At 46.0% G+C, this 14,452-nt stretch overlaps 1 protein-coding gene across 2 annotated transcripts in view; it reads right to left on the bottom strand.

The window, feature by feature from the left end:
* Window positions 1–14,452, bottom strand: part of LOC146434860 (TGF-beta receptor type-2-like) — a 29,207-nt gene that overhangs the window by 14,340 nt on the left and 415 nt on the right. The gene's annotated exons all lie outside the window — the stretch shown is intronic.

Raw genomic sequence — 14,452 nt, 5'->3', positions numbered from 1 at the left:
CCCATCAATAGGAAGGCTTGTTCTCCTGTGCACCAGAGCGGGATCAAATCTTCTGGTATCTATAACTGGGACCCCAGAGAGGTTACTGAGAGACTATGAGATGATTTTCAAGTCAGGGAATAAAGGAAAAATGACACCAGAAGTGCCTGTGTCTCTCCTGCAATAGCAGCAGGGGTGATACCACCACCCAAGGACATTGGGATATTTTTTCATGCGTGTTGGGGCAGCCCTCCAGCCCCTCACTGCCTGCAGGACATCCACAACCTCTGCTTGGCCACCTGCAAAGCCCATGGAAACACCACTGCTGCAGTCAATAGCCCACCCTCTTCCCCATACAGGAGTCATTGAAAACTGCTCTCTGAGAGAATTTCCCCACAGCCTCATAGCTGCAGCCACAGAAGCAGCCAGCCCCCAGCAGAGCAGCTTTTTGCCAGCAGTGACTGCGGCTGTAGGAACGTGGCAGGGGGATTTTGTGAGCCCCTCTCTTCCTCTGCAGCCCCTGAGGGCAGGTGGGTCATCCAGCACATAATTCTGGCTCCAGCTTTCTGCACACTGCGGTCCCCAGGGAGGGGGAATCACTACTGAGGAAGCTGGGGGTGCTTTGGGGTGCAGGCACAGCACATTTGTTACAGGTGAGGACAAAGTGCCTCATAACACAGGCGATGGCAGGCAATACATTTTCACTGAGGGGCAGAATGAAAACTTTCTCTTCTCAAGTATTCTCCCTGACATGCTGCTTTGGGTCAGCTAAACACCAGATGGGCCTCAGGGAATGAGTTTGGAGTGAGATACTAGGGCACTTATCCCTGCTCCCAGCTCTCCCCTTCCCAAGGTGGAAGGGGACCATGGCCTCTGCCACACAGGATCTCCATTATAGAACCTTCAGATCATGTTCTGTCTTGCAATAAAAATTGTCCTTACATTGCTTGTATTTCTCAAAGACAAAGAAAAAATGGTAATTTTTAGGTCATAAATGCTCTACAGTGAGGTCTATCTCCTCTTTTCTGTGCATCTCCAAGCACCTTGGGGTGGGGCTGACGCTATCTCAGCAGTCACAGAGGGCTGCCCAGATTGCTATTGCTGCACTGGCTCCTGGAGCTCCCTGCATCATCTTTTCCATGCAGGTCAGTCAACCTGTAATCCCCAGGCTTCACACTGCGAGAGACTAAGGCCAGGGGGATTAGCTGAGATGCTCTTTGCTTTCCCTCATCAGCAGCACACTTAAACACCATACTGGGGAGCTGCTCTGACTCAGCCCTATAGCCCTGTTATTCCTGGAAAGCCCCAGATAGGTGCCCTGATGGAAACACAACCTGCATTGGGACCTGCTTTCCCACCTGGGTGAGCCTGGGCTCAGCAGCAAGTCCTGCATCTGCCGCCAGGTTTAGGATTAGGTTTTGCTTTGGGCTTTTATCCGTGGTTAATGACACAACTACGCAATAACAGAGCCTCTCATAAAATTGTTATGAGAACAAACAAATTCCTTCCCTTTTTTATGCAGTACTTTGTTTTTAAGATTAATCCAACAGCGGAGCTGATGGGCTCTGCTCTCTTGCTGACCCATGTGGGAGCACCAGGTGTTCCCCATCACCAGGTTACTCCAGAGCTGCCTCCTCCATGGTGCAACAACCAGTGCCACAGACGAGGATCAGGGTAATTCCTATGCCCCCATTTCAGGAGATTCTGTGCAGGGTCAGAAGTTCCAATGGCAGTTGTTCAGTGTGACCTGTGTAACAGTGATTCTGGATTTCTTGCTGTCAGTTTAAGCTAGATGTGACCTGTCAAAAAAACGCCTGGTCTTGTTGCAGCATCATGCTGTGCTGCAGAATTTCCCCAGAACCAGACCTCAAAGTGTTGTACTTCTATTATTTTGGATGCAGCTCAGTTTCCTCCAGCAGACTCCTGTTCTCCTGGTGCTGCTTTCAGCTGCTGAACCAAAGAGGTTTTTTAGTATCAGGCTGCTCTTCTCCATCCGTGTGTTTTACACTGTATCTTCGTCTTCATAGGAGAGGTAGAGCAGACCAAATGAAGCTGAAAAAATATATTATTCCAGTTTTTGCCTCTGCAAGGCAAAAGCTACCAGCTCTCCCAGGAAATCCATCAGTGCTCAGGCTGCATTTGGATCAGGGGACTCAGGCTCCACCCTCAGATATGTGGTCCCACATTATCCTGCATAATAAATACTGTATTTGGCAGAGTACAGTATGGAGCAAGGAATGAGCCAGAAATGTTTCCTGGTGCATAAAAAAGGACTGATTTTGATTGTGTTAGACACCAGTGCTTCCAGTGCCAGGAAGACATGCAGTATACATTTCTGGTTTGCTTGGACCTTCTTCAAACAGGCTGGTAACTGACTTATTCTACCACTTACTTTTCCTTTGTGAAAATATCCCTTTAAATTCAGTGTTTAGCAAATTCTGCTTAGTCCCATTACAAAGCAAATTGGGTATGGATCATACCAGCAGGCTTCTCCAGTCTCTTTCAGATGCTTAAATTACATCATGATCTAACTTCACCCTGGGGAGGGACAAGCTCTGCAGATTACTGTCCATACTTCTGCTTTGGCAATCTCCGGTGCCTTTCACAAGTTTTCTGTGCATCAGTGCAACGACTCTGCTTTTGGGATGTGGGGATGTGGGGATGTGGGGATGTTTTGTACTGAGGTACCCAGGGTTGTGCCCCAACAAAGCCAGGCAAGCTGGAATGCCAGGGGCCAGTGAGGAGATGCCTGGCACTCGGCAGGCAGAATTTGGCCAGAGCAGTTTCTCTTTGATTTTGGTCAGTTGATGTCTGGGTGAAGACAGGGGAGTGTGCCTGGCCCTGTGCCCCCCATATGCCTTGGAGACACTTGTCTCCTCCATCCACTGTGACACCATCTCAAGTTTCCTTCACAGATTTCACTTTCTGACCCCCGGAGCTGCTTCTGCTGGGACACCCCCTGCTCCATCCCTTTGTGTCCCTGGGGGTCTGGGTGCAGTTGTCCAGTGCTGGGTGCTGGCATGGAGCAGCCTGTGCTGCAGGACGGCTGGGCCAGCAGGGGGGCTGCAGGGGCAATTATTTGCCATATTGTGCTCTCACTTGCGTTTAAAAACAACAACAGCTCAACTGACTCATAGATCCTACGGCCTCTGAGTCATTTTTTATTTCTGGATTTCACTGCTCTGCCCTTTGCAATGAAGGGAGTTGCATGCTTACACACACACACATACACACACACACACACACACACACACACACACACACACATCCCCCAAGTTCACATTTGTTTTTCCCCTATAAAAACAAAACGATTTCCATACCATTAATGAAACAGAAATTATTTGACTTCACGTACCCTGGCTTTTATTTTCCATTGTATAAACTCTGCAGATGAAATAATGATGGTTGTAAAGTAAACCTCTCTTTTTTTTTTTCCTTTCCCTTTCCAGGCAGCCTCTTTTCGAAATAGCAAAAGGGAGTCACTTACAGGCTTGGCTTGTGCTGCGCCTGTAGTAATTAACCCCTTCATCCCTAGCTTTTCCTCTGCTGGAAGTTAGCCATAGCGTGGGTGAAGGCATCAGCAGGTCTCCTCTGGGACTAGAAGCAAAGCAGGGAAGCAGAGCAGGCAGGGAAATGTGGGAAAGGAGGGCAAGAGCTGCTCCGTGCAGAGCAGTGGTGTGTGCCTGGAGCAATACACCCATGGCAGAGTCAGGGTGATGGCACTGCAGAACCTGAGCTATCTGCAGTCTACCTACACACCCCCTTTTTTGGAGTTCAAACCAGCACCACTGTTTCGTGTTTAGCCAGGCAGCCCCATCCCGGGTCACCTCCCTTTCTTCTCACTACCTGGGGACCACCAGTGAAACGTTCTCTCTCCTCCACACGCCGCTGCAGAAATAATCTGCGGTAAATAATTAATCACCTAATCTTGCTCTTTCTGTTTACAGGGCCGTTATGATTTTACGAAGTACACCGAGGAAAATTATGAGGGTGAGGTAATCCCTCACCCAGCAGCAGATCCAGCTGGAGCTGGGCGTGAATGCACGTGCCTGCCTGGCCTCTTGGGATGGGGTGAGCTGCCCTCCCCGTCAGGGTGTGAGCTCTGCCTTCTGATAGACCCTTCCCATCACACACAATCTGTCTGTCTTCAAGTCCTCCACACATGCCACAAACATTTTTCCTAATCACATTTATCATGCAACAGCACAACCCTGCATCCCCCCGGCATTGGATCAGATGCTTGGCTGATGCCTGCCCCAGGCTGGTTAGTGACACTGACTGAGATACTGTTCCTCTTCCCAGACTGGGTGATGTGTTTTATATTATTTCTCTTGGATTTATTAAGCATTATGTAACTGGCTAACCAATCCCGCATGCGATGCAATCGTAGCTGATTTCATGTCAGTGGAAAGTAAACAAAAAAATTGCTCTGAAGTGGCTGAACTGAAATTCATTTCCACATGCAGAGCAATTCCTGGAGGATCTTTCCCATCTCCTCGTGGCTAATTTGCATCCAAGCTCTCATGCAACCCATTAGAAAAGAGTTATGGAAAAATTGCACATAGAACATCACAGTGTTCTATCAGCAAAAATTATTAAGATGAAGTTTATTTTACTTAAAAATTTTTAAATGAGTTTACTGATTTCTGCTGTTCCTTGAAATACATAACACTTGCCTAGTTTTTGTCTTTTAGCTGGGGAAATCCTTCAAATGTGAAAATTACTCACCAAAGAAAGTTTGGCATTAAAGTTTGAAAAACCACCTCCAGAGCCATTACAAGGCCAGGCAAAATATTCCCTGGCAGACAAAATCAGGTGTGAGTTTGCCTGGTAATACCTGTATTTATCCCTTTAGGCATTTGTCAGCCACTGGATAAGTATTTGGGCTATGAATGTCAGAGGTGAGGAGCTATGACACAAACCAACTTTCACAGCTATCCTGTGTCTGAAAGTACAACCTTGTCTGGCAGCAAGTCCCCTTCACTGCACCCATATCACCATTGCATTTTGTTCCTATCTTTTGCTATCCTTTCTACCCTCTGTTTTGTTGGAAAAGCCTAGAAAGAGCAAGCCAAGCCAGCAGTGCAGCCTGAACAGCAACTTTGGGTCTGGGAGGAAAAAAACCCACAGCCAGGAGTCATCCCAGAAGAAAACCATGGATCCAATGTGGTGACCTCCACCAGCATCACAGCATGGCTCCACTGCCACAACACCAGCCGCCAGCCCAGACAGCATGAGAGGGCAATGTGCCATTCCTCTTTGTCAGATGGAAAGCAAAGCAACTTATTCAAGGCCTGAGGAGGTGGGGAAATGCTGAGTTGCAGCAGTTCATAAGTAATTTTAGCAGCTCTGCCAGCACCTCTGCTTATCTGGGGCCTTGCAGGGTGAGGCAATGCATTATCAGCACATCACGGCATGGGGTGTGTGGGCTGCCAGTGGGGTTTGCAGAGGGCTAAGCTGGCACATCCCCACTGGAAAGTGCCTTCTAGTGATTGGGGATTTTCATGCTGTGTTGTCAGAAGGCTCTGAGATTTCAGCCCTTTGAAGAGCACATTGCAGTGATCCGGTTTTGACTAAATTCTTGTCTTAGCAGTAAGTCCCTTCTCCCACCCCTCACATTGCCTGGGAGCAGGAGTCACAGCCTGGCCATGTGCAGTTTGAGCCCATCTTGTTGCAAGTTGCTGCAGAAATTGCTGAGGATTTTAAAGCACTTTTAGGAATTGGAGCTGGATGTCAGAAGGCAAGAGTCAACCAACTCCACACTGCTGTTGCCATAATTTTTGTTGCTCTCGTTTCTGCAGAGGCATTAACAGTCTATCCCAAATCCCATTTAACTGCAGCTTCTGCAGCTCCTACTCAGAAGATGCAGCAGTCATGAGTCCTCCCTTTTACCCAGAGAAAGCAGCAGCAGTGAACCAAGAGGCAAAAGCACGAGAGCTGCAAGTCGGTAGCAGACACTGCTCTGTCTAAAATACTGCAATTCAAGTAAAACTTCTGTGCAGCAGTCAGGGGTTTTTTTTACTATTATCATCATATTATGCTCTGGAGTTCCATTTTCTGTATATTTTTCAGGCTCTGCATGAATTCTGGATCCCCATGAATAGACAGAATTGAAATTTAAGGATACCATCCAAATAGGTAAACACGTCAGAAACATTATCTGGGTCACATTTGGGCAACAGGGTTCGCTCTGTTTTAAGTGCAAATGGTATACTGATGATTTAGATGAACTTCCTGAGAAGTGTTTGAAATTCCTGGCACACGTTCGGTTTTCCATCTGCTAGAAGGTCTTTGATGAGCCCACAAAGAGATGTCAGACTGGAACTGCTGCCCTTCATCTCTGGTTGGACTTCTTATGATTGACTAGTTTGTATTTTTTTGCATCTGTATTACTTTGATTCCCAAGGAGAAAAAGGGCTTGCAAGGGATTGTGTGACAAGCTGCTGGGGCAGAGATGTTCTGTGAATTCTCCATCCATGTGCTGTCATCAATTTGTTCCAACACTGCCAGTTCTTTATGTCTGCTAAAATTATTATGCAAAGTCGAGTTTTGCCATTGTTTAGGCCAGTACTGTATCTAACAGTAATGAAGTAATTTGTGCTGTCAGAGGGAACTTGAAGCTAGCCTAGGTTACAGATGCTAAAAACCTTCTCCCTTCTCCTGAAGTGTCCCATGTTTAGCATATAAATAGATGGTGTGCTCTTTTCTTTCATGCCTTTCTTCATCTCTTAAAAAATGTTTTTTAAGGAGTTTATGTTGTAACTTACCAAAAAGCACTGTCCAATAGGGCTGAATTCAAATGGAATATTTTCCATTTTTTTTAAAAGCAGAAGAGAGCTATGGCAGGAGGGCAGGGGGAGCAGGGTTCTGGAAAGAATTTTTTTCAGGAGCAGAACCAAGAGGCCTGTTGGCAAAGCCTGAAGTGTTTTCTCTCTGCACATGGAAGTAATGGGAGCTTGTGTGTCTTTGCAATGCCTTTCAAGAGATCCCACTTGCAGGAGTAGAAGAAAGTTCCCACAAGTCTCAGCACATGGGCAGAGCTGCAGCACAGCTCCCGAGAGACTCAACAGCTGGAGGGGGTGAGGTTCAGGAGGCAAAGCTGCTCCTCCAGCACGCAAGAAATGACAAAGTGGGAATGTTCTGTATTGACCATCTCCTGCTCCAAGATCTCATCATTTTGCAGTAGAACCTTTTCATTTTGCAGTAGAAGTCTTTTCAACTCAGCATCCTGACTCTGGACATCTCCTGAGACATGCCATGGTCTGAATATGCTGAGCAGTATTTCTGCCCGAGAGCTGCTTCCCAAGCCACAGCCTGTTGCAGAGCTGATAGCCCTGGCAAGGGTGAAAGAAAAGCACTTGTGATGCTGTTTTGCAAACAGGTGAGCACAGGGCATGTATGCAAAACCACAGTAAATATTAGCTGAGATCTCACCCCCAAGCCAATAGCTTCTGCCTCTGGTGGGAATGTATGCATTTTCTTCCACTGAGTGCCTTTTGACATATTAAAGACATGGGAGGAACTGAGCTCCCGGGGGATCCATTGGTCTTATTTCTGTGGATGCTTGTATCCTGGGTCTATTTGAAGAAGGATGATTCATTCAACTGCTTGAGCTTATGGCTCTGTGTGTCACTTCCCATTGTAAGAAGAAGGGTCTTGTTTGCTATCATGGACTCGTTTGGGCTAATTTTGGGATAGATCTAGCATGGAAAAAATGCTTTACGCAGCAATACAGCCGCTGATTCAGTTTCTTCCATGCTGGATGCTGATGTCTAGAGTCTCCAAGGCAGGAAGTTTTATCAAGCAACATCAAGCAGATGTTCCTCATCGTGTTCCAGCTGCATTGACTGGCAACCTGCTCAGTCAAACACTTGAGCGGGACACAGCCGTTCATATGGCATGGGTTGTAGTTCATTAAATGATCCACCTGGAAACAGCAATGGTTTTTTAGAAAGAAATATCTGTACCACTGTTTGTTGTAATTGCACGAGAAGCACTTGTAGTCATGTCACTCACAAGAACCATTTCTGGGAAGGGGGCTGAGTTACTGATTTTGCAGGAAAAGTGAAGAAATTTTTCTTTGGTTTTCACTGCTTCGCATGGTATGAATCTACATTGGCAATATCATCTTTCTGATGAGGTACACAGTGAACTATGGCAATGCAGGATACAGCTAAGCATTCTGGTTTGGGATGGCTGAAGTGAGAAGGGTATCAAAATCCCAGGGTTTTCCATTGTTGATCTGAGGCAAAGGCCCCTCTCAGTGGCCAGGAACTTCAGCAGATGTCTGGGCCTTCTAGATACAAAGATCTAAGTGTGTTGATCCCACAGGGGACATCTTCTCAGGGATGTTGGAGGAACTGAAGAGATTAAGAGAGATTTGGATATTGGGGCAATATCAGACATCCATGGGTGCCAGCTCAGGCGACTTCTTCAGGGCTGCACCCTGCCTGGACCCCAGAGCAGGGTGCCAAACCAGCCCTGTTTGCTGGCTGCCATGGATTTGCCATCGGTTGTTGCAAGGACAACATCTCTTTGCAGGCTGAGTGAAGGCAGTCTGGAATTTCCTTCAGAAACCTTCAGGCCTCACTGGCACTGACTCTGGAGCTGAGGTGGAAGCTGCTGGGGACAGCTTTCTTTGGACATCTATTTATCCAGAAAGACTGGGGTTTGGGGTCCAGTGGAGAGTAACTGACATGGAGCTAAAGAGAACATCTCCATACACAGTTTGGGGAGGTGAGAGGTGTTCCTGCAGGCAGAATCTGTCCAACATGATGCTGCTTCAACTACTTTGAGGGTTGTGGTCCACTTGGAGAGAGGCATGGGTGGAACTGGAGCACAGGACCCTGCAAAGTGACACTCTGCAGCTGCCACCACTGGAACCCACCTCAGCCCCCTACTACAGCTGGAACTGCACATCAGCCACCCAACTACAGCATGCTGGTTGCTTAAAATCACTCAGATCAAAGAGTGAAAAGGTCCCTAAAAAAAAAAAATTAATCTTGAATCCAAATAACCCCGTGTGGTCAAGGGTAGCACATGGATTTAGGCATGTCTCTGGGCTGCTAGAGTCCACATGGGCCATAGCCCTCTGTCCAGCACAGCCTGGGAGGCTGCGGTCACTGCTGGACACAATAATGACCCACACACCAGGACACATTTTCTGAAATATAAATCAGCTGTCATTTGTCCCTGGCTTATCAATGGGAAGGAAAACACTGCAGTGGAACAGCTCCATGAAAGGGTAAGTCCTGGAGCCACATAATTGGTAGGAGCATGGGCTGCAGAGGGGATTGCACGATAAGCAGGCTCTCCCACTTCTCCTAAAATTTTGACAGTAACCAGAAGCTGGCAGCAGAGTTTCAACCCTACACGGGATGTAACAAAAAGATGAACCAACTGAAGAAGAAGAAATATGACTCTGATGGATGCTACAGATCCTTTCCGGAAGCAGGATCACAACAGCTGACTCTGAATTCAGGGATGTGCATGCAAACAGGGCCAAGACAGCTTTCAGCCACCCCTTCACTTCCCCCTTGAAGTTCCCTAAGGAAATGTTATCCCACAGTTGGGGTCCAGCATGGACATAATGTGGCTGTAATCCCCAGGTTTGATAGGGCAGGCAGCCATCAGTGGTGTTATCTCCCTTCTGCATGGAGGCCCCTTCCAGCACAAGGCTTTCACTTGGCACACAGCACTAAACTCGGGATGTGAAAAGAGCAAAGCGTGTGGGAGCTGCTGATTTTGTCTCCTTGGTGGGACTGTTTTTTTTTAATAAAAAGATCAGATGTTGCGCTTCCTTGAAAACACAACAATCTATGGGAGAGTTCATTAGTTTATGGCGAGTTGCAACACTGTGGAGCCTGGCTGAAGGCAAATGTTATTGCAAAGAGTTATCACTAAGGGGAGAGGAAAGCAATGTCCTGAGGAAATAAACTCGACAGAGCAAATCACGGAGCAATATAAAGCTGTGGAGTAGAGGCAGCAGAGCGGAATTCTTTCTCAGAATAAAAGCCCCCAGTCACCTGTTTTTAATGCCAAGGTTTGCTTTCCTCATGTTTAGTGAATACGTGGGATGCATCTGTCCAGAACTCTGTCTCTAATGGGAGTAAAAGTATCATGATTGCAGCTGGCTGAACTTATTTACTACTAGTACACAAAAATGCCTTTGTGACCATCATTAAATAGTGGTAACATCAGTAAAACACCAGTAAACATCAGTTTTAGTGTTGGCTGTTTGAGATTTTTTTGTTAGAAAATTGTGTTTTAATTTCAAGTTGCATGGAATATTTCAAAAAGTACTTCTTTCCACAAAGCCCCCTGCTAAAATACAGAGTGAAGCAACTTTGCTGATGATCAGCCTGTCCCAAGTCTAAGCAAACCTGGAGGTGCAAGGGGAGAAGAAAAGTCAGTTTTCATAAATCTGGCATGGTTGTAAATTGCCACTCTTCTTAACCTTCAGTTAATCTAATTTATGCCAAGGATTGGAACTGTAGCATCAGATTTGGAGATGTGTAAATGTGAATTCAGAATAATCCATTGCTTTCCTTGCTGAGTCTCATGCACTTGCAACATTGCAGAGGACTCGTTATCAGGGCTTTTCTTGTGTTTTCCCCTTTTATTTCCTAACTGGAGAATTAGTTGCATCTTTGTTCTTATTTGGTCTGCATTGAAGGATGTTTCTCCTCCAGGCAGAGGGATCCTGTGCCTGCTCCAAACCCAGCTACCTACACCCAGCCAATATGCAGCTCTTGTAGCCCCTCAGAGTTTTTTGAGGGTGGTAATTTCTTCCTTGATGTTTTGACTGTCTTAAATCTATACTAGAGCAAAACATGACGCTACTTGAGATGGATTGTCACAACCAGCCCTGCAGCCCTTTGTCCTGGGGTGGGCAGTGGCCACCTCCACATGCTGCATAGCCTGGGAGGAGAGGTTTGCTCGGCTGCTCTGGCTCATCCTTGGACCTATAAAGAGCCTTTCTGCAAATGCCTGTGAAATGGAGGGTGACTCTGTCTTTTTCCTTCCCTCATGCTCCCACTGGCTCAGGTTTGACCTGGTGTTCCTGAATTGTGCATGCATTGCTGTTGGGGTGCAATCCCAATAGCTGCCCTGCCTGAGGAATAGGCTGGCATTTTGGTGGCACTACAACCCCTGGTTTTAGCTCTGGTGACTTCAGAAATAAGAGGCCAACTTCTTGAGCAAGCTGCCTGAGGAGCCTGGGATAGGTCAGAGATTTCTCCAGCAGATCAAAAGCCAGAGATGCTTTTCTGACAGCCCCGGAGCTCCCTGTCCTGATTTATGAATTCTATACACTCTATATATTTAGCTGAAGAGGCTCACTGGGGGAACAGTTTGTGCAAGCAGGAAAGAGAATGTGGCTTCAGAAAGCCACCAACTACCAGGAGAGAACCCCTCCAAAGCACTCTCTGTAAAGCCATCAACAATGGCAAAGGGAGCCCAGAAGACTTGGCAAAAAATACCAGGATATTTTAGTGGACCAGCATTTTAACAGGAGACCGAGTTACAGGGAAGCAGACTCCAACCCCAGAACAGGGAGCTCTGGATTTGGGGCAGCAGATTGGCAACCTCAACTCATTTCAAAAATCTTCTTTCTCTTTCTTTGGAGCCTCACCAGTGCCCAAGGGGTACAGCTTGCTCTCCCTCTGTAAGTGCTACGTGCCTTAGCAGATTTGGAGTTCCACATCCTCTTTGGGAGGTTGGATGCACAAAGGCTCTGCTGGGCTCCTGGGGCTGTTCACAGCCCTGAGAGCTGTTGTCACACCAGTGACACATAGCTCACGTTCTTGAGGCTGTCCCCACAGGTCAGAGCGTTGTGGTGCTTTGCTGTCCCCTCTGTGAGATGAGACTGTGCTCAGCCCCATGCCTATTGTGAGCCCTGTTCCTGACATGTGGAGTACAAGGGATAATTTCCCAATATTCATAGCAAACAGGGCAGGAAAACTCCTTAATTTTAAGGTCAGAGTGTTTCCATGTGCACAATACAGTAATCCTGATATCAAGTCTGTAGTTTCTGTCCAGGTTATAGAGTTCCAAGCAGGTAGTCTCACAGTTTTGAAGGTTTTGAGCAACAAATACCTACCACATCCCAAGCCTGAGTAATTACCTGCTGGAACAACTTTCCTGTGTTGTGCTCTAACACAAAATTGCCCCATTTTAGCTTCCAGTGCGTACATCTTGTTTTATCTCTGTTCCATAGAAGAGGAAGCCCTCTGCCAGAAAACATCTTCCCAGGACCTGGCTGTGGATGGCCAGCTCACCTCCTAGCTCTCTCCTGGTAATACTAAAGACACTGAAAGCCTTCAGCTCCCCACCCTGTATGACAGTTTTCCAATTCTGAATGTTCCTATTATTTTTTGTCCCAGTCTAGGTAAGTCCAGGATTGTACCAGCTCTTCATCCAGGAAGGAGTCTCTGGTCACTTGTGTGAGGGTTCGTGTTAGCAGTGGTGAAACAACAGCTCCTGAGAAAGGCATGTAAAAATGCAGCCCTCCAGCAGGCACTGCCACAGAGGAGAAGTTTAAGGGTGGATATTTTGAAGCCTTGGTAAGGTTGTCCATGGAGAATTAGGGAAATCCAGTAGCTGAATTTCAGTGGTCTGTCAGACTAGAGCCCTTTTTTCCCATTGCATATGAACTGAAATGGTCAGATGTGCTGTGTGATGGCCATTCAGTCATGTTGGAGATTAAAGGCATAGACAGCATGGAGCACAGGCTGGGGTCTCTGCTGCCCTGGGGTAAACTCTTAGGGACAGCAGCAATGTCCCTACAGATTCTCAGCTGGAGTTCTTCTGGGGTAGGTAACAGACACACAGCCAGGGCTCTATGGCAAGTCTTAAACCTCTGTGCTAAGAGGAGCAACTTTGATGCTGTCCCCAAGCCACCGCTGTGACTCTTAGAAGAGAGGCTGGACGAGTGGTATGATTTGTTGCTTGAGGAAAAGCTGAATGTGCATATTCTGTCAGTTTGGGGAACTAGCTCTTCCCTTCTCTTTTAATGTCAGTGCAAAGTGGGCTCCTGGGGTGCTTTTACTTTCTCAGAATGACTGTAGGGTCAATCTCACACTAAATGCAAGGGAAGTAGATGTAGTCCCACAAAACATCTATCACTGATGAGCTGAATCACAGAGTAAGCCTTGGCTTATTTTTTTTACCCTGTACAGAGGCATATTTTGTCATCATATCACTCACATAACCTTTCAGATGAACTCAGTAATCATGATATGTTTTGGTTTGACTTCTTTCAGATTAAAACCTTGCCTTTCAGAAAAAGGAAACCATAAGTTAAATAACTCCAAAATTAGGTATTTCTGAAGGATAATTAGTGGTCTTCTTTCTTACCAAAAACAACCTAAGACTGTGCTTTAAATAATAACTTGTAGTAATTCCTGCTCCAAATGTGATTAACTTAGCAGGATGTTATCTGTATAGCACCCTACATTTCAAACCATACTTTAGGGTATTATGTACAAAAATGAATACTATAGATCTCTGTAACTTTTTGAAAAATCAACCAGATTCTATGTCCTAAATCTCCCCACTTTGGTTCTTTCTGCTTCAACAGCTGCACCCATGTTTTTTTTTTGCCTACACACAAATGACTGACTGATCATTCTTTTATTCCCTGGTCTTGTAGATAGGGGGACCCATATAAAGGAATGTAGATACAGATCTCTGCCCCCAGTGATTTCATTTGAATGCAAAAATACTGGAGTTATAATCCTCCTCCTTCATCACTTTGAGCAAAAAGTGATTTTAGTCGCATTGAAATTTTTATAGCATGGGCAACAGGTTTGTGTTTGTAAGAGTTCCCTTTATAGTGTCCATGCAAATACATAAATATATGCTTTGTAGGGATATATGCATGTATACACATACATAGACTCTGTATATACAGAAAGACACACTCACATACTTAGGAGATGTGTATATCACACTCACTTATATACAAATCCATTCCCTGTTATGAAACAATCATCAAGATATAAACAAGAAAAAGTTAAACCACGGATGGGCACATTTTCAAGTGCTGCTGGAGGGTTTTATCTACAGTATTGAAGAAGTGCTATCAAAACTGAAACAGGGCACTTATTACAAAGAAATCTTTACGTAAGTGCTGGAAAGGTTTGCCGAATAACCAGATGTTGTTACAAAGACACTTCTCCTCCCCCTCTCCCCACTTCTTTCCTTCCTTAATAGTTCGATTAATTCTGCGCATAAACCAGGGCTGATAAAAGTTCTAAGCTGCAAACTTCACCACATCTGGACACTGTCGAAGCCAGATCGTTCAGCGGTGCACTTCAGTTGCTTTTAATCTCCCTCAATAAAATAAAAACTTCCAACAAGTAATGCTGACCTATATATATTTTTGCACTGTAAACACTGACATCTGCAAGCTGCTCCAAGCGAGCACGCAGCACTTTCCACCAAGCAATCGCTCGCCCTTCGCCATAAGAGA

Source organism: Lichenostomus cassidix, chromosome 7 (genome assembly GCF_008360975.1).
Source record: "Lichenostomus cassidix isolate B80296 chromosome 7, HeHo_3.0, whole genome shotgun sequence".
NCBI classification, from domain to species: domain Eukaryota; kingdom Metazoa; phylum Chordata; class Aves; order Passeriformes; family Meliphagidae; genus Lichenostomus; species Lichenostomus cassidix.
Note: the sequence above shows the minus strand (reverse complement) of the source record. Positions and strands in the feature narration are given on the sequence as shown.